Source organism: Suricata suricatta, chromosome 9 (assembly GCF_006229205.1).
Source record: "Suricata suricatta isolate VVHF042 chromosome 9, meerkat_22Aug2017_6uvM2_HiC, whole genome shotgun sequence".
Taxonomy (NCBI): Eukaryota; Metazoa; Chordata; class Mammalia; order Carnivora; family Herpestidae; genus Suricata; species Suricata suricatta.
In genome coordinates this window covers 114,822,775-114,837,747 of record NC_043708.1, presented here as the reverse complement: position 1 = coordinate 114,837,747, position 14,973 = coordinate 114,822,775, and the positions used below count along the sequence as shown (strand labels likewise).

The 14,973-nt window shown below is 36.0% G+C and overlaps 1 protein-coding gene across 1 annotated transcript in view; it reads left to right on the top strand.

The window, feature by feature from the left end:
• The window catches only part of GABRG3 (gamma-aminobutyric acid type A receptor gamma3 subunit), a 666,709-nt gene that overhangs the window by 581,129 nt on the left and 70,607 nt on the right, over positions 1-14,973 (top strand). The gene's annotated exons all lie outside the window — the stretch shown is intronic.

The window sequence follows — 14,973 nt, the reverse complement described above, 5'->3', positions numbered from 1 at the left end:
CAGTGTTGAGAGTGGACATCCCTGTGGTGTTCCTGATCTCAGGGGGAAAGCTCTCAGTTTTTCTCCATTGAGGATAATCTTAGCTGTGGGCTTTTCATAAATGGCTTTAATGATGTTAAAGTAAATTGATTCTATCCTGACTCTCTCAAGGATTTTTATCAATAAAGGATTCTGTATTTTGTCAAATGCTTTTCCTGCATCTATTGACAGGATCATATGATATTTAAATTTTCTTTTATTAATGTGATGTATCACATGGATGGATTTGTGAATATTGAACCAGTCCTGTAACCCAGGAATGAATCCCACTTGATCATGGTGGATAATTCTTTTTATATGCTGTTGAATTCGATTTGCTAGTATCTTGTTGAGTATTTTGCATCTGTATTCATTAAGGATATTGGCCTGTAGTTCTCTTTTTTTTTATTGGATCTCTGTCTGGTTTGGGGATCAAGGTGATGCTGGCTTTGAGAATGAGTCCAGAAGTTCTCCTTTCAATTCTATTTTTTTGAATATCTTGAGAGGAATGGGTATTAACTCTGTTTTAAATGTCTGGTAGAATTTCGCTGGGAAACCATCAGGCCCCGCGCACTTTTTTGGGAGTTTTTTGATAACTGATTCGATTTCTTCACTGCTAATGGGACTGTTCAGATTTTCTATATCTTCCTGTTTGGATTTTGGTAATGTATGTTGTTTAGGAATTTTTCCATTTCTTCTAGATTGTCCAGTTTTTTGGCTTATAATTTTTCATAATTATCTCTGATGATTGCTTGTATTTCTGGGGAATTGGTTGCAATAACTCCATTTTCATTCATGATTTTGTCTATTGGGGGTATTCTCTCCTTTCTGAGGAGCCTGGCTAGAGGTTTATCAATTGTGTTTATTTTTTCAAAAAATCACCTCTTGGTTTCATTGATCAGCTCAACAGTTTTTTTTTTATTCAATATAGTTTATTTCTGCCCTGATCTTTATTATTTCTCTTCTTCTGCTGGGTTTGGGGTGCTCTTGCTGTTCCACTTCTAGTTCCTTTAGGTGCTCTGTTAGATTTTGAATTTGTGCCTTTTTTTAGATTCTTGAAATAGACCTGGATTGCAATAAATTTTCCTCTTAGGACTGCCTTTGCTGTGTCTCAGAGTTTGGATTGTTGTATTTTCGTTTTCATTTGTTTCCATATATTTTTATTTATTTTTTAATGTTTTTATTTATTTTTGATACAGAGAGAGACAGAGCATGAGAGAGGGGAGGGGCAGAGAGAGAAGGAGACACAGAACTGGAAGCAGGCTCCAGGCTCTGAGCTAGCTGTCAGCACAGAGCCTGATGTGGGGCTCGAACCCACGAATGTGAGATCTGACCTGAGCTGAAGTCGGAGCCTTATCCGACTGAGCCACCCAGGCACCTCGTTTCCATATATTTTTAAATTTCTTCTCTAAGTGGCTGATTGGCCCAATCATTCTTCAGTAGGGTGGTTTTTCACTTCCATGTTTTTGGAGATTTTCCAGCTTTTTCCTGTGATTGATATCAAGTTCCATGGCATTCTGATCTGAAAGTGTGCATGGTATTATCTCAATTCGTTTATATTTATGAAGGGCTGCTTTATGCCCCAGTATGTGATCTATCTTGGAGAATATGCCATGTGCTCTTGGAAGATGGTGAATTTCATATCTTCAAGATGCAAAGATCTAAATATATCTGTCAATTTCGTCTGTTCCAATGTGTCTTTCATGTCCATTGTTTCTCTAGTGATTTCCTGTCCAATTGATCTATCCATTGCTATAAGTGGAATATTAATGTCCCCTGCAATTAGCACATTCTTACCAATAAAATTGTTTGTTTGTGATTAATTATTTTATGTATTTGTATGCTTCCAAATTTAGTACATAGATGTTTATAATTATTAGCTCTTCCAGATGGAAAGACACTGTAATTATTATATAAGGTCCTTCTTCATATCTTGTTACTGCCTTTACTATAAGGGCCAGTTTGTTTGATATCAGTATAGCTACTCCGGTTTTATTTTGACTTCCAGTCGCATGATAGATATTTCTCCATCCCCTTACTTTCAATCTGAAGGTATTTTCAGGTCTAAAATGAGTCTCTTGTAGACACCAAATAGATGGATTTTATTTTTTATCCATTCTCCCACCCTGTTTCCTTTTTTGGAGCACCCATTTTCAGTGTTATTATTGAAAAATGTGGGTTTGGATTCATTGTGTTCTCCGAAGAATTCATACTTGTGGTGTCTATTTTACCTTGGATTCCTTACAACATTTCCCTCATAGAGTCCTTCTTAGGATATCTTGTAGAGCTGGTTTTGTCGTTATGCATTCTATCAATTTTTTTTTTATTGGAACACCTTTATCTCTCCTATTTTGAATGACAGGCTCACTGGATAAAGGATTCTTGGCTGCATATTTTTCTATTCATCAAATTGAAGATTTCGTGCCATTCCTTTCTGGCCTGCCAAATTTCATTAGATAGATCTGTAACCACTCTGATAGGTTTTCCTTTGTATGTTAGGGCCCTTTTATCCCTAGCTACTTTCAGAATTCTCTTCTTATCTTTATATTTTACCAGTTTCACTATGATATGTTGTGCTGAAGATTGATTCAAGTTACGTCTTAAGGGGGTTCTCTGTGCCTCTTGGATTTCAATGTCTATTTCTTTCCTCAAATAAGGAAGTTCTCAACTGTAATTTGATCAAGCACTGCTTTAGGACCTTTTTCTCTTTCTTCTTCTTGGGGAATTCCTATGATATGGATATTGTTCCTTTTGATTGTATCACTCAGGTCTCAAATTCTTTTTATGCTCCTGTATCAATTTCTCTCTCTTTTTCTAGGCTTTCTCTTTTGCTATAACTGTGTCTTCTTATTCACGTATTCTCCTTTCTCCGTCTTCATTCCGTGCCATGGCCACCTTCATTTTATTATGCTGCTCATTTATAGCCTTTTTTAACTCATTGCAGCTATTTTGTAGGTCCCTAGTCTTTGTATCAATAGCTTCTCTGATGCTTTTTTCAAGTCCAGGGATTAATTTTATGACAATTGTTCTATATTCTTGTTCTGTTATGTTGCTTAAATCTGTTTAGAGCAGTTCTGTTTCTGTGACTTCTTCCTGGCATTTCTTTAGAGGAGAGTTGTTTTGTTTTGTCATTTTGGCTAGCTTTCTGTCTCTTGTCAGTTTTAAAAGCTCGCTATGCACTGTGCATCTGTTAGTATTGCTCTATTAAAGGAGGCTCATTGACTGTCCTGAACCTGTTGTTTTAGGAAGTGTTCTGGTGTCTCTCAGTTTTTATTGTTGTGCCTTTGATTATTTTATTTCCCTACTCAGCGATATTTGGGACTCTCCACCATGTGCACTTGGCTTGTTTCTTGAGGTAGCCCTGAAAAGGAAAACAGACAAAAAAACAGAGAACAAAAGCATGCAAATGCACAGACAAATAAAACAAACAAGAAAACCAAAAGGGGAAAGGAAGAAAAGAAAAGAAAGAAAAGGAAAGGAAAGGCAAGAAAAGAAGAAAGTATAAAAAGGGGGGGTACAGAGACAACAAAAGACAATGGACAGTCTAAAAGTGTATAACCAGCCAAGCAGAGAGATAAGAATGAGATAAAGGAAAATATATCTGGATGGCAAGAGAAAAAAAAGGAAAAGGAAAAAAAAGAAGACAGGTCTCCTGCACAGATGGGCATGGTTTGGTGTAGGTAGGTCTCCAGGGGGCTGTTCTCTGAGGCCCTGTCTTTGTGGTTTCGGGGAGAAGAATGGCGATGCTCCAATCTCTGCTGGAATCAAGTGCTGCAAGCTGCTCTTTTGAGTTTGATCTCCCTGTGCCATGGGCGAGCCAAGTTGTATTTACCAAGCCCCGCCTCACTTCAAAATCCTAGCCCATGTACTTTAAGGCTACGGCTCCAAATGAGATGTACTCATGCTGGCATCAGGCTTCCTAGCTGGGATCATGCTCATGGAGGGGACTGTCGCCCGAGATGAGATGTATTTCCATTGGTGGCTGGCTTCTTAGCTTGGATTGTGTAGGGGAATGGGGCTGTTTCTTTTGTTGCTTCCTGGGATTGGCGCTGCTGATGCCCGAGATGAGATGCGCTCCCCCTGGCAACCCGCTTCCCAGCTAAGACTGCATAGGAGGATCGGGCTCTTTCCCCTGGTGCTGCTTGAGATTGGCACCACCGCAGCCAAGCCCAAGGAAGAACTCACCAGCAATATGGAATGGATTTCTCTCTCCTCATCTGGCGGTTATATATGGGATGACAAAATCTCTCTGTCTCAGGCCATGTTCTTTATCTCTATTAGCGTTTTCAGTCTCTCTTTCTCTTCCCCTTGTCTCTCTGGGCTTTGTGCACGTTCCCTGTGTTGGGCTGGGGCTCCCACCCCTCCACACTTCCAGGGCCTGATTCGTTTTTTAATTTCCCCAGTTCACACTCACTCCTCAGGCACCTTTGAGGTTGTCTTCTTTCTGGAGTCTATGTATTTTCCTCCTACTCTTTCAGATCAGAGTATTGTCACTTCAGTCTTTCTCAGTTTGATAGATGCTGGCAGGCAAAGATTACAGAGCTACCTACTTCTCCACCATCTTGTCTCCCTCCTTATAAATAGGTTTTTTAATTGCTCTTGGATTTTCAGTCATTGTTAGGAAATTTTTTATTGAGCCAAAGTTGTAAAGGAATTCATTCAAATTTCTATTCTAGTATTTCTGTGAGGCTTTTTAGATCTCTGATCCTCTTGGAATTTATTCTGGTGGATGGTATAAAATGAATCCAAATTTATATTTTTCTCATATGGCTTCCACAAATCATAAATTCTTTCTTCCTCTTATTAATTTCAGTTGAGTTTTTGTTATATACTAATTCCAGGAGAATCTCAACTATCTTGTTTCCTTGGCCTGTTATATACTAATGCAAAACTGAGTTTGATGTAGTCTTTGTAATATTTTATAAATATAGTTTCTAAATATTTAATAATCTAAGAAAAACTGGTTCATTTCATTGCATTTCTCCTGGTAATTATTTTTTTAAAAATTGTTTTAATGTTTATTATATTATTTTTTAGAGAAAGAGAGACAGCATGATCAGGGGAGGGGCAGAGAGTGAGAGGGAGACACAGGAAGACAGACACAGAAAATGCAAGAGGGAGGGCTCCAGTCTCTGATTGTCAGTACAGAGCCCAATGCAGGATTCAAACTCACAAACTGTGATATTTTGACCTGAGCCAAAGTCAGGCACTTAACCAACTGAACAACTTAGGCACACCTCTCCTGGTAATCCTTTTTTTTTTTTTTTTTCCAAGTAAAATTGATAGGTAATCATCTTTTCCGGAAACAGAAAAAAAAGCTAATGATTTTCTTGAGATCACTTCAAATGAACATATGTAGCTTGGGTAAAATAAACACCTTTATATTTTTGAGTCCTGCAAAGCAGGAATATGACATATCTTTTATTTATTCAGTTCCTTTTGCCTCAGTAGTAACTTATGGAAAGCTTATAGAATTTGCACATTTTTGTTAAGCTATACCTAGCTATTTTATGATATTTTAAAAAATTATTCATGTTAGTTTATCCATTGATTCTTCTATTTCTTCTAGACACAAACCATATTTTTCTTTCTGATTTGTATGTGTCTTATTATTTTATTTATTTATTTTTCTAGAAATATTTTGGTTAGTGTATCCAATATAATGACAACTAATAGTGAAGATAATGGATATTTATTTGTTTTAAAAAGAAAAAGAAAGTTTGTAGTGTTTTCTTTATAGTTAAGTTATTGATTTCTACTAATAACACACTATGCATCTATACATATATCTATATATACTCATACGTGTATATATGAATGTCATTTAAGCTCTCTTTTATTGAGTATTTTTAACAAAAATGTATGCTACATTTTATCATGTCTTTGCCTTCTATGAAGATGAACATCAGATGGATTATATTCATGAATTTCCATTCTTTTCTATTAATCTCATTAGGTCATAATATGATTAATATGCTGATTGAGACTGTTTACTAACAATTCATTTGAGATTTTGCATTAGTATATGTAAGTGAGATTTGCTTTTCTTGTGTATCCATTATCAGGCTGCCTATAATTGTTATACTTACTATATCAAAATAAAAGATGTTTCCCTTCATTTTATACTCTGTGGACTGATTTGAGTAGCACCAACAATATCTGATGGTTAAAGGTGTGGTGGGAATCCAGTGTGTCCACCTGGCCTGATGCTTTCTCACACAGGCACTCTTTCTACAATATTCCATTTTCCTTCCATGGGAACTAAATTGTTTTGGAGAAAATTTTGAAACTATTGAAAAGGAGAAAAATACTCATATTTTTTAAAATTAAGATTTTCAGGGTGATCCTTTTAACATAGGAAAATGCTTATCAATTGTGAAATATTGTTGTTTGTTAAGTCTGTGCTAGAAAGAGCTGTAACCTTCATGACAAACTTGAGTAGCCACTGAAGTTATAAATGTCTGGTCGATGAATCATTGATATTTTTATTTTATATGTGAACTATTCAATATAAAAAAGTGATTGATCAGATTCTTTAATCAAAAACTTACTTTTATATACTTCAATATGAAGTAAGATAGAAGAAATAATTTTCACGTTTTTACTATGAGCAGATAAAACAAATCAAGTGAGAAATAAGTGAGATTGATCAGATTTGGATTCACAAAGAATATATGGTTATGGTTAGGGTTTTGATTTCTATAAAGTATTATAGTAAATATTATACCCAAACTTGTAATTTAAGTATTAGGCTATATCTCATGATACAGTCTCTGATGGTTAAAAACAAAATATCTTTGTTTCAGTGAAATAACAAAGCAAGAGTTAACAGGAAAAGCATGTAAAGATTAAAATCTTCATCTTCTTTGTTACTTAGCTTTTTCTTAACATGATTTCTAGCTTCAAAAATTAGAAAATGCCTTTTTTATAAGATCCAAATAGAGGGCCTCCATCATGGGAGCCAAGGACTGAGACTGGAGAGCAGACATATTCACTATTTTCATGGCTTTAAATGCAAGATTCAGTAGCATTACTAAAGCACAAGGCCAACTGGACAGATTGATGGGCAAGATTAGTAATTAACTTTGTTGATATGAAAGTTTTATTTTCATAACCATAAGCATGTTTCTCTTTTAAAATTTGCTATCAAGTAGTATTAGTTAATCAGGTAGTAGTACTATTAGTTAATATCATATATACACAGAAGTAAAACATACACACAAACATGTACATATGCATATACACATACACAGAGCTGACATTTAAGTAGAAGGATTCTGCTTAAAAGAACTTCAGCATAATTAATTAAAAATATAATAATAAAACTTTAAAATATCTATGATTAAATTTTGGAAATATTTATCTGAACATATTTTAAGGAAGTATTACTTAAGCATGAATACAAAGATAAATATAGAAATTATTGATGAGGGGTGCCTAGGTGGCTCAGTCAGTTAAGTATCTGACTCTAGATTTGGGGTCAGGTCATGATCTTGCAGTTTGTGGATTTGAGCCCTGAGTCTGGCTCTGTGCTCATGGAGCAGAGCCTACTTGGGATTCTCTCTCTCTCTCTCTCTCTCTCTCTCTGTCCTTCTCTCTCTTTCTCTCTCAAAAATAAATTAAATAAAGAAATGATTGATAAATTTACTAATATGAAGTTGTTGAGGTTCAGCATGTCAGACATAACAACAAAAATACCAAGAAAGAGGAACAAATGGGAATGAGAGGACTTCTCTAAATGATTCAAAATTATCCAAAAACAAAAGTTCCTATTCTTTTCTCAGGATTTTAGACTCCTACAACGCCCTTAGAACATTGACTAGCACACAATTACAGTTATATGTGACAGCAATATGATGATGATTATGATGATGGTGATAGTGATAGTGGTGGTGCTAGTGGTGGTATTGGTGACCATCACCAAGGTGATGATCACTGTGATGAAGATGACCATGCATGACCATGATTGTGATAATATTCATGATAATGATGTGCAAGAAGAGGCATAGAAAGAAAATCAGTGGCTAGGTAAGACACTGAAATTTTTCTTCCACTTTACTGTCTCTCTAAAATCCCAACTACCATTGTTATTTCAAGTTATTGTATAAATATTCAGATAACTATGGTTAATTTAAGTGTAAATTAGCTTTATAGAAAATGTTACATATAAATTTATCAACACGTTAGTATTGATTATTTGAAGAAAATAGAATTCAACAGGAGGCCTTCTGAATTAGAAATAAGAGTGGAAGAAGTAAAAGAAATCAGGTAGAATAGCATTAAGATTAATCTGTATAAGAAGTTGTATAGAAGCTTGCTTTGCAGCTTCATCAAAGGTGAGCTGTGTGGCACTGGGTAAGTTATTTAACATTTACGATGCTCAGATAAGTCAGAACAGGATTAAGATTAAATGGAAAATATAGGCAAAAATCCTATATAAAAATCCCGTAAAATTAATAAAATCCACCATTGCTACTGTTGTTGTTGTTGTTGTTATTATTATTATTATTATTATTATTATTATTATTATTATTATTATTTGGCATTGGAGATTGACTTTGGAATGGTGGAGTAAACATCTTGGTGACCACTTGACCACAAAAACAGTGAAAATACTGGCAAAGCAACTAAAATTTCAAAACCCAATAAATAACCAAAGTCACAGAAAAACCTGAAAATTTCTATCTAAGATAAACTTCTGAATCTCAAAGTGACAACAGAGCCTATACATGTCAGCTTGGGGTTATGCCTTTCATCTCTGGCTCCTTGCCAGTTCAGCAGCATGGTAGTTGTGAAAGATGTGGAGGTTCACAATGAATGGAGAGGCTAGACCTCTTTGGGTACTCTGTAAAGAACTTTATATCAAGAGCACAGTCAATATTTTGTCAAAACTAGCAGTATTCTAGCAAAATAAACAAATTCCATCCCCTAGGTGTCATGGTCATTTGACTTGACTCACAGCTCAGCTCAGCCTAAATAAAATCAATTTAAGATTCACTAAAGCATCACAGAAAAAATTTGGGAATCTTCTGACAATGTTGTATCTGCCTAAGTTTGTGATACTAATTAGTGCAAACAAAAGAGCAGCCCCCCTCCCCCCAAAAGGAGTTAAAGCAAGACTTATATTACAAGGGATTTTGCAAAGCTCCAGCAATTCCTGGGGATCTATAAGAATGTTGTGCACCTGTGCAGGGCTGTGTACATGCCAAGGAAAGATCTAGTAATGGAGTCACTCACCTATGGCTTTGAGGACCTGTGCAAACAGAAAATTAAAGCTAAGGCTGTCCTTTAAACCCCTTATTTTTTTTTATAAATAGTTTGTTGTCAAATTGGTTTCCATATAACACCCAGTGCTCTTCCCCATAAGTGCCCTCCTCCATTACCACCCCCCTTTTTCTTCCTCCCCTTCCCCCTTCAACCCTCGGTTTGTTTTCAGTATTCAATAGTCTCTCAGGTGTTGCGTCCCTCTCTCTCCCCAACTCTCTTTTCCCCTTCCCCTCCCCCTGGTCTGCCATTAGGTTTCTCCTGTTCTCCTGTTAGACCTATGAATGCAAACATATGGTATCTGTCCTTCTCCACCTGACTTATTTCGCTTAGCATGACACCCTCGAGGTCCATCCACTTTGCTACAAATGGCCAGATTTCATTCTTTCTCATTGCCATGTAATACTCCATTGTATATATATACCACATTTTCTTGATCCATTCATCAGGTGATGGATATTTAGGCTCTTTCCATGATTTGGTTATTGGTGACAGTGCTGCTATGAACAGTGGGGTACATGTGCCCCTATGCATGAGCACTTCTGTATCCCTTGGATAAATCCTTAGCAGTGCTATTGCTGAGTCACAGGGGAGTTCTATGGATAGTTTTTTGAGGAACCTCCACACTGTTTTCCAGAGTGGCTGCACCAGTTTACATTCCCACCAATAGGTAGGAGGGTGCCCGTCTCTCCACACCCTCGCCAGCATCTATAGTATCTCTTTAAACCATTTAAAGTTTGAAGTTATGCCTTCACACACAAATCACCTTGGCAGGATTAGAAAAAAATACAAGCAACACATTTAAGGAAACTTTCTTACTGAACTAAACTAAATCACTAAATTATAATGAACCAAAAGTGAAGCTTAGGAGAGACCAGGCTTAAAAGCAAAAACAAGAGCATAAAATCAGCAACAAAAGTTAGAGAACTCAGTCACATCATACTATAGAGAATAGAAATTTACAAATTAATTTAGAAGAGTCACTAAGAAAATGAACAAGAAAAACAAGCACAAAACCAAAAAACTCAGGACAGCAACCACACCTTGAGTGGAAAAAGGATTCCAATACTGGAGTTGTTATAAAACATTATCTAATATGTCTGGTTTCCAATGAAAATTACAAAACCTGCAAAAAAACATAGGAAAGAATACCAAAACACAGGAATAAAACCTTTCAATAGAAATAATCTTGGAAGAATCCCAGACATTGGATGTAATACACACAGACTTTAAATCAGCTCTTCTACATGCATTCAAAGAGCGAAAGTAAACCATGTCCAATGAATTAAGGGCAAGAAAAGTATGGGAATTAAGTCTCACTAAATACCTATAAAATACCTATAAAAAAGATAGAAACTATTAAAAAATCAATTCCAATTCTGGAGTTGAATAGTACAATGACTGAAGGAAAAAAATCATTAGCCAGCTACAGACTATAGATTTGAGCAGAGTTGAAGATAGGCTAGTAAAGATTATCTAGTAAGAGAAACAAAATGAAGGCTGAATTGCAAAAAAACTGTATAGAAACTCATACATCTGTGGCACATCATGAAAATTACCAATATACATTTAATGAAAGTCTCAGAGAAGAAGAGCAGAGAAATAAGGTCAAAATTACTTGAAAATCTAACAACCTAAAGAAGTTCAACAAATTCCAAAGAACTCAAAGAGATACATAACTATCCACATTAGAGTCAAATTGATAATTTCTCAACAGAAACCATGGAGACCAGATGATTTCTTTCAAAACGTTGAAGGCAAAAGACTGTCAACCAATAATCCTAGAAATAGAAAACTCTTGTTCAAAAATGCCGGAGAATCAAAAGACAAGCCATAGAATACCAGAAAATATTTGTAAAATGTGCCTAATAAAGGACTTGACCCAAAATATATAGATAACTCAACATTCAACAATAAGAAAACAAATAACCCAATTTAAAAATGAGCAAAAATCTGAATACTTCACCAAAGAAGACGTATACATCGCCAATAAAATCATGAAATGATGTTCAATATCGTCAGTCATTAGGGAAGTAAAAGTTAAACAGCCACCTACCACTTCACACCCACCGTGACTATTATAATTAGAAAAACAGATATTAGCAAATTTTTGAAAGGCTATGGAGAAATTGAACCCTTATACATTGCTGGTAGGATTTTAAGGTATTGCCTTGAAAAACAGGTTGACACTTTCCCAAAAATATTAAATATAGGGGTTCCTGGGTAACTCGGTTAAGTGTCTGCCTCTTAATTTCAGCTCAGGTCAGGATCTAATGGTTTGTGAGATGGAGCCTGACACTGGGTTCTGAGCTGACATTGGGGAACCTACTTGAGATTCTCTCTCCCTCTCTCACTCTGTCCCTCCCTCACTTCCTGTCTCATGTGCATACTCTCTCTCTCTCTCTCTCTCTCTCTCTCTCTCTCTCTCTCTCTCTCTTTCTCTCTCTCTCTCTCGCTCTCTCTCTCTCAACTTAGAAATGTTGGCATTTATTCATTTTTGAGAGAGAGGAGACTGCAAGCAGGGGAGGAACAGAGAGAGAGGGGGACACAGAATATGAAGCAGGCTCCAGGCTCTGAGCTGTCAGCACAGAGGCTGAACTGTCAGCACAGAGCCCAATGCTATAAGCACAGAGCTGTCAGCACAGAGCCCAATGCAAAGCCCAATGCCAGGCTCAAACTCACAAACTGTGAGATCATGACCTGAGCCAAAGTCATATACTTTCTGAATGAACCACCCAGGAACCCCAATAAACTTAAAAAAATGTTAAATATAGGTATTCTATGACTCAACAATTCCACTCCTATTTATATACCCAAAGCAAATTTAAAACCTACTTTGCTTTTCTGTTTGGAGTATCACTGAAACTACTATATTGTAAATGACAGAAAATAATTGCATATGTTAAAAAATAAATTGTATAAAAAATTTAAAAAAAGAAAAAAAAACCTAAGTCAGCACAAAATCTTATACATAAGTGTTCATAACTCTTGAACTATTAGGTGGGTAACACTGCTTGCTATTTGCTTAGGTAGGAAAGTGGAAAAGAAACAAGTTTGAGTTAAAAGAAGGAAAATTTGTCTTTGGAGCAGATTAAAGCACATGTGGTGCTTTTAGACACCGTGTGATAAGCAGAGAGCTGGATATATGATGTTTGAGATGTAGAAAAGGTCAAAACTAAAAGCATTAACATAGGAGTCATCAGCATAAAGATGGTACTGAACATAATGGAGCAGAAAAATATTACCTAGAGAGAATGTGTTTTCCAAAAGGGGAAAAAAGGGAAGAAGTCCAGGCCAAACTCTGAGGCACTTCAATTTTCAGACATCAGAGAGGAAAAACCAGCAAAAGTCAGAAAAAAAATCCAGTGAAATGGATGAAAAAACAGAAAGCAAGAGAATATAGTTTCAAAAAGAAGGAGTTAATTCTATTGAATAGGGCTGAAATCAAGTAAGCTACAGAAGGAGAACCTGGGATTTCATAATATGTTGACTAGTCACAGGAGAGTATCAGATGGAGTAATGGAATGTATTGAAGAGTGAATACGACATGATTTATCAGAGACAATGACAATAAGTAACCCTTTCAAGAAGTTTTTCCTTGAAGACAAGCAGAGAAATAGGACAGCAGCTCCGGAAAATAAGTTTTTCCTTTGTTTTACTGTACACTGTGCTGAGGTTACCTGGTGACCACAATGCTGTAAGTACCCATCACCTTGACTAAATTTCACACAAAACTTTTCCTAATATGCTCCTGACCTTTCTTCTCTGATAGTATCTACTTTAAAAGAAAAAAAATTGTAACTAATAAGTTCTTTCTGACCCTTTGAAATGTAATATTTTTAAAGGGTTCTTGTTAGTTTCATAATAGATAACCTATCTCAAGGATCTGAGCCACCTCTTTAAAATATATTCAAGAAAGATAATATCCCAATCTCCTAGTTTCTGTATGAAGGTAATAACCCAACTTCGGTGGGGCTTTGCTCCAAGTTGCGAAATTACCTCTCATCATAAGTATATATGAAGTTTATTAGCAAACACTGGTGGACTATGACCTCTTCCTAATATCCTCCCAGTGCTTTCCATTTGCTCACCTTAGCTTAAACAACAACAACAACAACAACAACAACAACAACAACAACCACCCTATAGTTCTTTATTTTGATGGAGTTGAGGTCTAGTTTCATTCTCCTATTACAATTGTCTTTTAAAATTTTTTAATGTTTATTTATTTTTGAGAGAGACCGAGACAGAGCACAAGCTGGGGAGGGACAGAGAGAGAGAGACACACACACAATCCAAAGCAGGCTCCAGGCTCTGAGCTTTCAGCACAGAGCATGATGCAGGGCTCGAATGGATGAACTGTGAGATCATGACCTGAGCCGAGGTCAGACTCTAAACCAGCTGAGCCACCCAGGTGCCCCATCCTATTACAATAGTCTTGAATAAATTCTTCCTTATTTGATAAATGTCAAATGTTCATAACAGCATTATTCCTAACTGTGTAGAAGTAGACTCAAGCAAACTGCCTATGAGCTGACAAATGGATAAGCAAAATATGGTATATTCATGGAGTAGGATATTATTGGGTGATAAATAAGAGTGAACAACTGACGGGGTCTACAATATGAGTGAAACTTAAACACATTACACTAAGTGAAGGAGGTTAGTTTAAAAGGTAACATGATGTATGATTCCATTTATATGTAATGTCCAAAATAAAATCTATAGACAGAAAATATATTAGTGGATGCCAAGGACTAGATGAGACAGGTGATGTGTGTGATGTGTACAAGGGGAATGGGAAGTGGCTGCTAGCGGATCTGAGGTTTCATTTTGGGGTAATAAAAATATTCTAAAATTACATTATAAAAATAGTTCCACAACTCTGAGAATATACTAAAAACCACTGAACTGTGCATGTTTTATGTATGCAAATTGCACATCAATAAAACTGTTTAATAAAACAAGTTAAAAAGAAAGAATTATGGAATAAAGTCCTTTATGACAGTCTGATAGGAAGATAAAATAAGGAGGACAGTGGCTAATGGCCAAGTAAAATGTCTGTTTACTTCATAGAAATGTCTGGAGTCTTAGTGACTTGATATCGACATTGTCAAGTTAAAGGAGAGCAATTATCCCAGCAATGGTTACAATAATTTCACAGAACAATATACAATCAGAAATCAGGGGGCATACCTGTGGTCTATTTTAGTCTTTGAATGAGGGAGCCAAGTTAGCAACAATGGGCAGAAGGGAAAATACTAAGAATGCATATTGCCTTTAAGGATTTTGCAAACTGATCTTTGCAAAGTTTAATTAACTGCAAAATTTCAATAACTTTATAATATGTTTGTTTTAGTATGAATATACTAGTATGGTGCTTTTTATATTCAGGATTCACTACAATCTTTAATATAAATGCATACATTTTCTACTACCACAGTCATGCCATCAGTGTCTATATGAATCAATGAAGGGCTAATAGTACCAATGTTGTCTTGTGTTGACTGACAACATAGAAAAATCTTTTTAGATGAGGCATGCCCTATAGGGCATACATTGTTTTAGAGCCTGGACACAGGACAGTACTCCAGAAAGTAAGAGTTGCCCAAGTGCTGTTCAGAAGTCAGAATCTAGGAGTTGAGAAGCAGTAATTGGGGCAATCTTGTGCTTGGGTCAGGAATCTTACAG